The 13978-nt window shown below is 39.3% G+C and overlaps 1 protein-coding gene across 3 annotated transcripts in view; it reads left to right on the top strand.

Moving 5' to 3' along the window:
* FLACC1 (flagellum associated containing coiled-coil domains 1) overlaps positions 1–13978 on the top strand; it is a 63435-nt gene that overhangs the window by 13912 nt on the left and 35545 nt on the right. Inside the window, exon 1 of one of the 3 annotated variants that reach the window (XM_045480728.1) lies at positions 6110–6688. The exons of 1 other annotated variant lie outside the window; for it this stretch is intronic. The gene's annotated coding sequence lies outside the window, so the exon portion shown is untranslated. Of the gene's footprint in view, positions 1–6109; positions 6689–13978 lie in introns of those variants that run through there. One more of the 3 variants, XM_045480732.1, reaches the window with a different exon arrangement.

The raw sequence follows: 13978 nt of genomic DNA, 5'->3' as shown, positions 1-13978 counted from the left end.
TTTAAGCCAACAAATGACCCTTTCTACTCAGAAATTCATGTATGTTGTCTACCTTGGATTCAGCTGCCTCTGCCTTTCATAATTCCTACATATAAATTCCCAACTGACCAATGTTGACCCATAGGTAGAGACATCTCGGTGCCCCTCGTTTAGCAGAAAGAAGCCACTAAAGATAAGACCACCCAAATGCCAAAGATTTGTTATTGTCAGTCTATCAGGGAGGAATATAGAGGCCTTTTCCCTTTTAGGAACAGCTTGAGCAAGGCAAAAGGGCTCACAGCAATCACCAAGCTGAATGCAAAGAGTCTCATTAAGCACCCACCTTGAAATAGCCATAGGCCCTAACTGATCAATTACCAGGCACTGGTCCCTGAGATTACCAAAAAAAAGGGAAAATTCCGTATGTTCCCATACTCCCTCACTTCACCCTATAACTGTGACTCCTCACCACTGCCTCACTGCAGACAGTCTCTCCTTTGATGTCGTGCCCAACACTCCTTTGCAGTGTATTCAATAAACTTCTATCTCTTAAAAGAAGAAAGAGAAAGAAAGAAAGAAGGAAAGAAAGAAAGAAAAAAAGAAAGAAAGAAAGAAAGAAAGAAAGAAAGAAAGAAAGAAAGAAAGAAAGAAAGAAAGAAAAAGAAAAAAGAAAGAAAGAAAAGGAAAAGAAAAGAAGAAAAGAAAAAAGAAAAAGGAAAGGAAGGAAGGAAAGAAGGAAGAAAAAGGGCACCTGGGTGGCTCCATCGGTGGACCATTTGACTCAATCTCAGGTCTTGATCTCAGGGTTGTGAGTTCAAGCCCTGCACTGGGTGTGGAGAGTACTTTAAAAGAAGAAGAAAAGAGAAAAAAGAAAAGCTATTTCCAAAAAACTAAATTTGAAAATTGTTGGACTCTGATAGAAAAGTTCTTTAATGTTCTCTTTTCTCTATCACAATTTAATTGTTGGGTTTTTTTTTTTTTTTTGAAAAATGCATTTTATATCCATTTAGAATTCTGAGCATTTTATGATAAGTAAATGAAGTATGAATCTCTAATTCCTTGATACATTTTTTTCTGTTTGTTTTTCTTTGATACAAAATTTAGTGATATCCCCAGCATCTTTTTTATTTAAGTTTATTTATTTTGAGAGAGAGAGAGAGAGAGAGAGAGAGAGATCGAGCAGGGGAGAGGCAGAGAGAGAGAGGAGAGAGAGAGAATCCCAATCCCAAGCAGGGTCCACGCTGTCAGCACAGAACCTAACATGGGGCTTGATCCCATGAACCATGAGATCATGACCTTAGCTGACATCAAAAGTTGGTCGCTTAGCCAACTAAGCCACCCAGGCATCCCTCCCAATATCTTTAATTGTGTTTTCTTTCACAAATGATGAGCAGTAGATGCGTTTAAGTCCCAAAACCTTCTGATGAGGGCAACAATTGAGGGTGTTCTGTTGACTTCCATCTCTGTTTTTACTATATTAAGTTGGAGTTATGCTAGTAGTGAGTTTTGTTTTTCATTAGTTTTTATAAAATAAGGCCCCAAATGCCATAGAATTTTCAAAGGAACAAATGTTGCTGTGCATTTTTGGCAAATATGACAAAATACAGCTGCTGGCAGGCATGAAGAGTTTTATTCTTTAAGAAAATGTAAGTAAAGCACACCAAATGTAATGTGAGATTAGAGAAAAATACAAAAGTCAAATAATTTAAAGAGTATTCCATAAAATTTATTTTTCTTGCCTTCTTAGAAAAATCACAAAATTGTTTAAAAGTAAGATTTTTATATTACATTTAAGCATTACAACAAAGGGCCAGGAAGTTTTACAAAATAATGTTAGGTAATTTGCTACCACTTAAAAAGCTATTTCACCATCTTTCAAGGGAATCTCTAGATCCACACAATTCCACACAATAATGTGAAGAATTAGCACCCTACCTTTTTTGTGTTATATCTAGGCCTATACATACATATACATAAATTTTAAGGTAATCAGACTTCATATTGTAAAATATTCTTCAGTCACAACATGCAAGTCTTCCAAGCATTGCTTTAATAAATAAGTACCTGTGGAATTATAAATTAAAACATTAAAAGAAGTGAAAAATGGGTGCTCAGCACCACTGGAAAATAGTATTTCATTATGCATGAATCTATGCATCCCCGCTGAGAACTTTCTACAAGTTACCTTTCCTCTCACCTCACTACTACTGCCCTCATCCCTCCTGAATTCCAAAGCAGTGTCTGTCTCTGACCTTAGCAACAGCACAAACCAGAAACTTTCCTAGTATTTAAAAAATTTTTTTATTATCAAAGTGTAGTTGACATACAGTATTATATTAGTTTTAAGCATACAGCACAGTGATCTGACAATCCTATACATTATACAATGCTCACCAGAAGTGTAGTCACCATCTGTCACCATACAATGTTATCACAATATTAATGGCTATATGCACTATACTGTACTTTATATCTCCATGTTTATTTTATATCTAGAAGTTTGTACCTCTTAACCCCCTTCCTCTATTTCACCCATTCCACATCCCCACCCCTCTGGCAACAACCAGCTTGTTTTCTGTATTTATGAGTCTGTTTCTGTTTTTGTATGTTTCTTTTGTTTTTTAGATTCCACATATAAGTGAAATCATATAGTATTTGCCTTTCTCCGAAAAGATTGTCAGCCTCACTGGTCATTAGGGAAATGAAAGTCAAAATCACAATGAGATATCACCTCACACCTGTCAGAATGACTGTTATAAAAAAGAAGTAAGTGTTGGCAAGGATGTGGAGTAAAGGGAATCCTCATGTCTTGTGGGTTGGAATATAAATTGGTGCAGCCATTGTGGAAAACAGTATACAGGCTCCTCAACAAATTAGAAATGCCATATGATCCAGTAATTCTACTGAGTACCTACCCAAAGAAAATGAAAACACCAATTTGAAAATATATATGCATCCTATGCTTATTGCAGCTTTGTTTACAATTGCCAAGATATGGAAGTAACCCAAGTGTCCATCCATAGATGAAAGGGTAAAGAATGCAATGAAATATTAGCCATTAAAAAAAAAAAAGAATGAAATCTTACCATTTAGGACAACATAGACGGACCTAGAGGGTATTATGCTAAGGGAAATAAGGCAGACAAAGAAAGACAAATAGCATTTTGACACAGTCATCTTTTGTTTTGAAGAGAAAGGACAAGAGGTGTGGAGAAGCATTTCCCTGGATCCTGAATGATGTTACTGATGAGAACAACAGATGTTTGGGTTGTGGGTCCTGCTGTTCCAGCGCTGAGCTGCAGATCAAGTGCCTATGTGTTCTTTAATAAACTCAGGTTTTTGGGTATACCTGTGATATGCAGAACTCTCTAAAGCCCAGGGCTCAGGGCGGTGGCCCCTCTTTCTAGATGTGAGAGTGGCACTGCAGGTGCTTATATAATCCCTGTGGCTCCCTGGTGAGGGGCCACTTGGAAAAAGCTGAATGAGTCAGTGGAACTTAGCACCCTAGAATGAGATCTTGATAGACAAAAAATGATCAAAGGAAATTGAGCAACTTGGAGATAATGATAAGCTTCCGAAAAGAACACTGACTTTTCCACACTGGGAGTATTCTCAGAAAGCCACAAATAGGGCTACCCAAATGGAAAGCCTCTAAGTACACACTGGCTGATCACTTTTGTCACTTCATTAGGGCTACAGCATCACACAAGGCCCATTTCCCAACCCAGTGTGCAAGCTAATTTTGATGATATACTTGGATTCTTAAGTCACAGTTTCTCTCATTCATTTATTCAACGTCTACTTTCTTATACTGTTGATATTCTGGCCTCCTACACCTCCATTCCAAATAATAAGGAGCATTGCTTGGGGAAAGTTACTGAGAATGTTGTTAGCATCATTCCCCTTCCTGGGCCTTTGGAAAGAGCCTTTTTTGCAATGCCACAGTTTCCCTAAATTCAGTCAAAGAAAAGAGCAGTTAACACTTAGTCCCTAAAAGCCTTCATTTCCTTCCCTTCTGCTATTTTGAATCTGACAAAATTGTACTCATGTCTAAAGAGAAGAAAGGAGGAAACAAAAATCCTAAAGTAGTGGTAATTAGTGCTAAGCCTTGGCCTAGTCAAGTGACTTCCTTCTGTGCCTGCTTCCTTTGTATCTTTGCTGTTAGCCACTCTCTACACAAGACCCAAATCCTGCTTTTTTTGTTGTTGTTGTTGTAGGAAAGCATTTGAATATAAAATTTCACACAGACAGACTTGAAGTAATATCCAGTCTCTAGATGGAGATGGATTTGACCAGATGAGTCAAATCTACTCATTGTTATCTTTGTAACTTCTTTCCCTCCCTCTTTGTTTTTGAAGTTTGTCTCCATCTAGTCTGCCCATGGTGCTTGACACACTGAGATTGGCATGATAGAAAGATGAAAAATGCCCAATTCTCCAATGACATTGCTGAGTATGCATCAATTTGGTAGCACTACTTACATACTTCATGTTTCATGAAACTAATGAACCTTTTTCTTTCATTCAAATGATGGTTATACACATTTGAACTATAACATAGCTTTAAGAAATACTGTCATAAGTGTTGGTGATATTTCTCAGGGCTCTGTTGTAGAACCTATTCTCTTCTTACATACACCCTTTACCTGTGTGATCTCATCCATCCCTTTCCTTTAAATCTACCCCGAAGACTCCTAAAGTGTTTCTGGCCCAGACTCTTCTTTTGAACTCCCAAATCATGGAACAAACTCTGTAATGGACATCACCACTTGAGTTTCTCCCTGGCACCTCAAACTCAACATATCCAAGCCCAAAGTCATAATCTGTTCCCTTGAGCCTGTTTATCCCCGAGACTTTCTCATCTCAATAAACTGGCACTGCCATCTACTCAATTGCTTGAGCTAAAAACCCATGAACCATCATTGCCTCCTCCTTTTTCCTGTGACATTTGATCAATCACCAAGTCTTACTTGTCCTCCCTTCTCCATCCCTACTGCAGCTCCCTCAGCCAAAGCCACCATTGTTCTCATTTGACCACTGCCACAGACTCCTAACTGGTTTCCCTGCCTCCTGACTTGGCCTCTCCAATTGTTTCTCAACATTGCAGTCAAACTGATCTTTCTAATATGCAACACTAATCAAATCCCTTCTGTGACTAAAATTGTTGTCTGATTCATTAGAAGTCCCTGCTGTACACTTCCACTGCATCTGGTGAGGCCCTTAAGTTTCATTGTGCTTTTATTGAATTTATTATCTGCTTTCCCATTAGTCTCTAAGCTCTGTGGGCACACAAACTGAATATATCCCCACACCTTACAACAGTACCTGGCACACAGTAGATAATAAATGTGAAGTCAAATGAATGGATGAATGTATAACAATGTTTTGTAAACTATGGGTTGTGACCTAACAGTGGATCATGAAATCAATCAAATGGATTTATAATGAGCTTTCATTTTAAATTGAAGAAAAAAATAGATGAGAATAGCATGTAATAAAGGTACTATTTCATGCAACTTTTTATCATAAAATGTAAAATATATTTCTTATAGTGAATTGCAGTAGAATAAAAATGAAAGCCCCTGGTCTATCATAAGCAGGCATATTTCTTTCTTATAATGAGAAAAAGCAGCTTTTCTGCTTAGGAAAACTTAAGGGGGAAAAATTTCGAACTCCTTGGCAACTGAAAAGGATTCCTGCCCTAGGGGATTTATACTTTCACAGATTTCAAAGCCTGAAATTCAAAGAAGAAACTGCCTACTTCAGAGTTTTAGGTTTCTGTAAGCAAATGACAGAAGAACATAAAATCCTCCTCCTGTCTGGCAACTACTGCCATAGGCCAATTAAGTTTAGGAGTGCAGTTTAATTCTATTTCCTCTGAAAGTATATCTTTTTTTTTTTTTTTAATAGGTTAAGCGTCCTACTTTTTTTTCTTTTTCTTTTTTTAACGTTTATTGAGAAACAGAGAGGGACAGAGCATGAGCATAGGAGGGGCAGAGAGAAGGTGAGACACAGAACCTGAAGCAGGCTCCACGCTCTGAGCTGTCAGCATATATCCCGACATGGGGCTTGAACTCACAAACTGCGAGATCATGACCTGAGCCTAAGTCAGACGCTTAACCGACTGAGCCACCCAGGTGCCCCCCTCTGAAAGTATATCTGAAGCATATTTTGTCTTGTGTCTTAGAGAATTTGTTAGCTGGCTGCTTCTCCAGCCTTCTTTTTAAGAGCTGAGTGCTTGAGCCAATGAGGTGCTGCCATTCTGTTTCCATAGCAATAAAAGAAACAAACCTTCACCTGCCATCTCCCAAGGACAAATCTCACAACTCAAGGCCCAAGTCAAGAGAGTCTGAATGAAAGGTTGACTTTCTCCTCTAGTTTGACTTTCATGGCAATACTGAAAGATTCAAACCGGACTGTCTTTAGAAAGAAAATTTGTGCTGACGCCCGTTCAGCCTTTGTAAAAGCCTTTGACTGAATTCACTGCAAGTCTGTCTCTCTGCCCTACACGTACTGCGGATTTTCTGTTTCGGCATTTCAATCACTTGGAACAACCAAAGTCTCAAGTTCTGGAACTTCTGGATTTCATCTAAAATGAATGCTAATTTTATGTCGATGAGAAACAGTTTCTCTATAAAATTGTGATGTCTTTAAGACTCTTGACTTGGAAAAGGACCACATGGGAGAAACAAATCTTTGAGAAGTTCCAGGTAAGCTCTTTGGAAAAGTCATTTTATGTACTTTCTGTGTCTGTTTATTAGCACTAACCAGTGACCTTTCTGAAAGCTCAGCTGGCTCACTGGTGACTACAGTGTCACCAATTGACACATTCAGTCCCCTGAGCCTTGGGTAAAATCATCAAGGAGAAATACAGGAAAGGAAAAGAATAGGGAGAAAGAATCCTACATCACACATGGGTGTGCCTGCATAGATACACACACACACACACACACACACACACACACACACACACCCTCTATAGTATTAAAGCCTTACAATGCAACATCAAGCCACTTGTGGATACAGTAGATCTATGTATGATGATTCGGAAATAGCTACTAGATATCCTGTTATGTAAAAAGAGCAAATACATGGTGTAGTATGTAAAGTATACCTCTGATTTATGTAAAAATTTTTTGAGATTTTATGTATAATATATTTATGTACATATATATTCATATTCATAGAAGTTTTCTGGAAGTATACGCCTCAAAAAAGCCTGTTAACAGTGGTTTCCTCATGGGAGAGTACTGGAAGTAGAGGGCTGATGTTTAGCTGGTATGTAGTCATTGAAATATTAAAATACTGCCATACTGGCTATATATACAGTTGAGCCTTGAACAACACCAGGGGATAGGGGCACTGACCCCCATGCAGTCAAAAATCCTGGTATAACTTTTGATTCCTCAAAAACATTACTAACAGCCTACTGTTGACCAGAAGCTTTACCCATAACATACGGTCAATTAAGATATATTTTTATCTTATATGTATTATATACATATAAGTATATATATATATATAAAGTAGTCTTACTTTAATACCTAACTTTCTCTTAATTTGTTTTGGTATCCTAGGCTACATGGTTCAGCTGCAAGTTTTTTCAAATTGTCACAAATCTCCAAAAGATTTTCCAATATATTTATTGGAAAAAATCAGCGTATAAGTGGACCTGCACAGTTCAAACTGTTTTTATTCAAGGATCAACTATATACATTTTCCAAGCCATTCAAATGTCCTCCTTGCCACCTTGGTTGCTCCAGCTCCTCCTCTGGTACCCCCAGACCTCCTCATGATTAGGCAACTAAAGGTTAATGCCTGGCACAAGGGTAGGAGTGGAGTGCTGCAGGACCCTGTTCCAGCCCTATAGCCATGCCTTTTTTGATTGTTCAATAGCCATGTCTATACTAGTTGTTAAATATTTTGAATATTTATCCCTATAAGTGTTTGGAAGGAGAGGCCTGTACTTTTTAAAAGCAAAAGAATATACACCAAGGCATTGTTTGATAGAAAAAAAAAGGCAACACCCAAATGTTCATCAATACAAAACTGGCTAAAAATATAAATGGATATGTTTGTAGGATAGAAATTCACACAACCACAATGATATAGAAATACATCTTAGACTTGTTTTATAGATTTGCCTTAAGTATAATTTGAATTATGGATTTGTTTTAAATTTGTTTAAAAATAATATGTTATTAGAGGAATGGACTGAGTATAAATGAGTGAGATTAGCCATAAATTGCTAATTTATGATGGGTGATGGGTGAGTTCATTATACTGTTTTCTCTACTTTTGTGCATTTAAAAAATTTCTCCACAGTAAACTTCAGTTTAAAAAAATGACAATATGTCAGGTCGCCTGTGTGACTCAATCAGTTAAGAGTCCAACTCTTGGTTTTGGCTCAGGTCATGATCTCACAGTTTGTGAGTTCAAGCTCCCCACCAGGCTCTGTGCTGGCAGTGTGGAGCCTGCTTGAGATTCTCTCTTTTTTTTTTTTTTTTTTTTTTGCTCTCTCTCCCTCCCCTGCTTTCTCTCTCTCACACACAAAAATAAACATTTTTTTAAATCTATAAAAAAAGATATCTCTACAGTTATTGACATTAAAAGAAGTTCATGCATATATAGAATGCATGTATAGTTTTTCCCATTATTTAAGTCTGTTTCTTTAGTCTAGAGAGAATTCTAGAAGTTATTAACCAAAATATTTTCAGTGGTCATCTCTAGGTGTTAGTACTTCAGATAATTTTTGCTCCCTTAGGCTTTCCTGTATTATGATTTTCTTTACAGTAAGCCCATTTCAATTTAACACACACACACAAATAAACCTATTATCTCCAAATATTAGGGATAAAAGCTTCAGTATACAAAAAATCACTAGGGTTTATAATATTCCTAAACTCAGTTACCAGGTTTTGAGAACCTAATGTGTACAAGGCAGTGTGCCAAGAGCTTTTCTGACATGGCCTCATTTCTTGTGCATGACAGCCCAGTGAGGCATGAACTTCCATGTCCCCATTTTGCAAATGAGACTGAGACTCAGAAAAGTAAAAGTAAATGTCTTGAGGTCCCACAAGCAGTGGAGCAGAGGAGCTGTTATGCAAAATCATGCCCACCTGAATCAAAAACACAAGGAAAATTTTAGTAAAGGATTTTGAGGGGGGCGCGTGGATGGCTCAGTTGGTTAAGCATCCAACTCTTGATTTTGGCTCAGGTCAGGATCTCACAGTTTGTGAATTCAAGCCCCATGTCGGAGCCTGTTTGGAATTCTTTCTCTCCCTCTTTCCTTCCCCCATTTGCTCTCTCTCTCTCTCTCAAAATGAATAAACTTTAAAATAAAAAACAAATTAACAAAATTGGGAAGGGAGAAAAAAAACATAATCCTGATATTCTAGCCCAATTTTCACTTTTTATTATTTTCTAGCTTTTGTACATATAGGTACATACTTGTATGTAATTGTATCCATTGCATACATACCACTTAATATCTTTGTTCTTAAGCATTTCTTCACGTTCTCACAGGCTTTAATCAGTTAAAATCTGTGTAAAACTCCATTACTCTTCAATAATTTACCAATCATTTTGTTTTTTAATTCTAATTTTTAATATTATCCATAACATTGTAACAGTGGTTACATTTTTGCAGTTTATCTGTGGATCTCCTTTCTCCTTGTTGACTCGGTCCCTGTGGTTACAGCCACTCAGTTTATTAGGCAACAAATATTTATCAAATACCCATTGTGGACAAGTCACTTTGCCAGGCTCCATGGGGACACAGAGAATGACATAGTGGAGTCCTGCCCTTCAAGAACCATACAGTCCGGTTGGGCAGGAAAGAAATTGAATAAAGAAGGCAGTTGCTGGGAGCTGGCCTCCTCAGACTCTCACTTCCTGTGCCAGGAACTCCCGCTAAGTCCTCCAAGTTCACGATTGGCCCCTGTCCTCGCAGAAAGCAGATACAAGGCCCAAAGCACCTCTTGCTCTCACTGCATCCTCCTTTCAGACTCTCCCCTGAATCCTAGCCCCTGTGGCATCATCTTCTTGGCTAGGGCGCTCCACCCCAACTGCTTCCCTGACCCTGTCTCCCTGAGATCTCCTGACTAGGTCCCCATGCACAGCAGAATGCAAACAGTTACATATGGTAGCCTTGTCATCTGGTCTTTAGGCCTTCACTGTTTACCCAGTCTCTTGGCCTCCTTTCTAGGAGGCCTCCTTTCTAGCCCTGACCTTAGTGCCACCAAGCACCAGGACCCAGTCTGTCCTGTACCTGCCTCCACCTGCACATCCTGTCTTTCTTCCAAGGCGAAGTCTCTGCACAGCTCACTCAGCTCCCTTTCTTTTTTTTTTTTTTTTAACTTGTTTTATTTTTTATTTTTTTTAAATTTACACCCAAATTAGTTAGCATATAGTGCAACAATGATTTCAGGAGTAGATACCTTAGTCCCCCTTACCCATTTAGCCCACTTCCCCTCCCACAATCCCTCCAGTAACCCTCAGTTTGTTCTCCATATTTATGAGTCTATGTTTTGTACCCCTCCCTGTTTTTATATTATTTTTGTTTCCCTTCCCTTATGTTCATCTTTTGAGTGAAGTCATATGATTTTTGTCTTTCTCTGACTGACTAATTTCACTTAGTGTAATACCCTCCAGTTCCATCCACGTAGTTGCAAATGGCAAGATTTCATTGTTTTTGATTGCCGAGTAATATTCCATTGCATATATACACCACATCTTCTTTATCCATTGATCCCTCAATGGACATTTGGGCTCTTTCCATACTTTGGCTATTGTTGATAGTGCTGCTATAAACATGGGGGTGCATTTGTCCCTTCAAAACAGCACACCTGTATCCCTTGGATAAATGCCTAGTAGTGCAATTGCTGGGTCATAGGGGAGTTCTATTTTTAGTTTTTTGAGGAACCTCCATACTGTTTTCCAGAGTGGCTGCACCAGCTTACATTCCCAACTCAGCTCCCTTTCTGATGGCTACCCTCCTGACTACAAGTTCCCTAAGGGCACAGTGCAAGTGTTACATATTCCCCAGCATCTAGCACAGTGCTCACAGCAAGCGTCTGTAAGTATTTTTGTTGTTAAATGAGCATTTACAGGTGGCCCAGGAATCACTTCATCTCTTTGAGTTTCAATTTCCTCATCTGTAAAATGGACTCAAGTTATGATTCCCTTTAGCTCTAAAATCATTAGGCCATGTAACCGGGTTTCTCAAGTATCAGTCATGTTACAGAAAAAAATTTGTTTCATTTTTCAGTTGATTCTTAAGCAAATTTATTCTAGTATACTATTGGAAACCAGTCACTGACTTGGAAATTTGAGTGAACTCTGCTATCATTGTAATCCTTCCATTGGTCTCTTGGTTCTCCTAACATTTTTTGTCATTGGCTTTTATTTTTTATCAAATAATCCACTGATAACACTTAAAATTTAAATTGTGTTCCAAGTTTATTAATGAAAAGTTAGAGTTTCTACCACCACCCCCCTGCCCCTCACTTCTCAGTTCTACTCTTCAGCATGCTCCTTAGTGGCAAGTATTTTCAGCTCTTGTAACTATTTCTTTTGGAATTTAATGTCTGAATAATTGCCTTCACCCCATTTGTTAATTTTTCAGCTTTAGACATTGTCTGTTGACTTCCAGGTGTGGTAGATGAGGTTTTAGCACTTATATATCCTTCCTCCATTCCCTCCTGTGCTCTTCCAATTTAGTCACAATTAACTTTTTTAAAAGTAATTATCAAGTGTTTATATTAATATATATGAGAGTGTACCTTACTATAACTATGTTTACTTTCTCACATAATATTTTTTTAACCCGGAGTCATTATATAATTTTTATTTTCTTAGGCTTCTACGTTTCTTTTGTTGTTTTTTTTTTAATGTTCATTTATTTATTTTGAGAGAGCGGGTGAGAACATGAGCAGGGGAGGGGCAGAGAGAGTGGGAGACAGAGAATCCCAAGCAGGCTCCATTCTGAGTGCAGAGCCTGACTCCAGGCTCAATCTCACAAACTGTGAGATCATGACCTGAGCTGAAATCAACAGTTGAACACTTAACTGACTGAGCCACCCAGGCACCCCAGGTTTCTATGTTTCTATTAGTAATATCACCTCAATTGCTCTGTTTCCTATTACAACCGCTCTGTAACAAATTTAGTGGCTTAAAACAATAGCAATTTATTCTCTTACTAGTTCTGAAGTCAGATGTCTGAAATAGCTCTTACTGGGATAAAATCAAGGTGTTGGCAAGACTTGGTTCCTTCTGGAGGCTCTAGTAGAGAATCATTTCCTTGCCTTTTCCAGCTTCTAGAAGTGCCCACATTCCTTGGCTTGTGGCCTTTCCACGACCACTCCTACCTCCTTTTCCACCATCATATTCTCTTCTGTGACACTTACCCTCCCTTTTTTTTTTTTTTTCAACGTTTATTTATTTTTGGGACAGAGAGAGACAGAGCATGAATGGGGGAGGGGCAGAGAGAGAGGGAGACACAGAATCGGAAACAGGCTCCAGGCTCTGAGCCATCAGCCCAGAGCCCGACGCGGGGCTCGAACTCCCGGACCGCGAGATCGTGACCTGGCTGAAGTCGGACGCTTAACCGACTGAGCCACCCAGGCGCCCCTCTTACCCTCCCTTTTATAAGGTTTATGATTACCTTGGGCCCACATAGATAATCTGGGATAATCTCCCTTCTCAAAACCATTAACTTAATCACAGCTGCAAGTCCTCTTATTGCACATATTTATAGGTTCCAGGGATGGGGGCATGGACATGTCTGGGGGGAGGGTGCATTATCTGCCTACTACGTGCTCCAACAGATCTGCCAGAGGTCTGTCAGTGTTATCCAGTAATCCATCAGTTCCATGTCCTGAGTCTTTGGGGGCTTCACTGTGGGAATTGGCCCCTTCTGGTTCATACCCATTTTGCAGGTGTGTAGGCTGCATCTTCCTATGGTGTGCTGATAGGGGGAGTTAGTGTGTCAAACTTGCATGGACAGCCCTTGTGCAATTCCATCTCCTTTCCCACTCTCCCTGTTCTTGTCAAATTAAACCTCTTTTAATCCTTGAATTAGGAAAAAAGCCAGTCCTTCCTGCTGTGTGTCTCCTTTGCTCTCTCATGACTACCATACTCATAACACTTGTGACACCAGATGTGTGTGGGCTTTCCCCCCACCAAGCAATTCTCTGTAACACCAACTGGGTATCCTACAATTTACCTCAATTCTGACCCCCTCTACCTGGAGATAGCACCAGATACCACAGGTAAGTACTCAGTCCCACATGACTGCACTCACCACCCCCACCAGAGATGCCAATCGCAAATTCAGGTTGTCATCTGTGTGTCTGACCCATAAGCTAGAAATCAGAGGTTTCTGTGACCCTTCCTTGGGTTAATTAACTTACCAGAACAGCTCACAGAACTCAGGAAAACAGTTACTTGCATTTACCAGTTTATTAAAAGATATGATAAAGGATACAGATGAGCAGCCAGATGAAGCAATACATATGGTGAGGTCTGGGAGGGTCCTGAGCATAGGAGCTTCTGTCCTCATGGAGTCAGGGTGTGTCATCCCCCTGAGTGTGGATGTCTTTGCCAACCCCAAATTCACTGAATCCCATTCTGCTGGGAGTTTTATGGAGGCTTCCTCACGGTATGATCAGTTATTAACTCCATTTCCGGCCCCTCTCCCCTCCTGGGAAGATAGGGGCAGGGGCTGAGGCTGATATCTCCAAGTTTTTAAACATGTCTTGGTTTTTCTGGTGACCAGCCTCCATCCCAGAGCCCACCCACAGTTGCCTCATTAGAACAGCAGATGTTCCTAGTGCTCTTATCACTTAGGGATTCACAAGGTTTTTAGGAGCCCTGTGTCAGGAACTGGGGGCAGAGACCAATATATTTTTTCTACTATCTCACAATCCTGTACTATCATTTTTGTGGGGTTCTGGAAAATAAAGAAAATAAACAAATGTGGTCAAGTTTCCATGTTTATC

The sequence above is a fragment of the Leopardus geoffroyi genome, chromosome C1, assembly GCF_018350155.1.
Source record: "Leopardus geoffroyi isolate Oge1 chromosome C1, O.geoffroyi_Oge1_pat1.0, whole genome shotgun sequence".
Lineage (NCBI taxonomy): Eukaryota > Metazoa > Chordata > Mammalia > Carnivora > Felidae > Leopardus > Leopardus geoffroyi.
The sequence above is the reverse complement of the archived record's forward strand: the minus strand, read 5'-3'. Positions and strand labels throughout refer to the sequence as shown.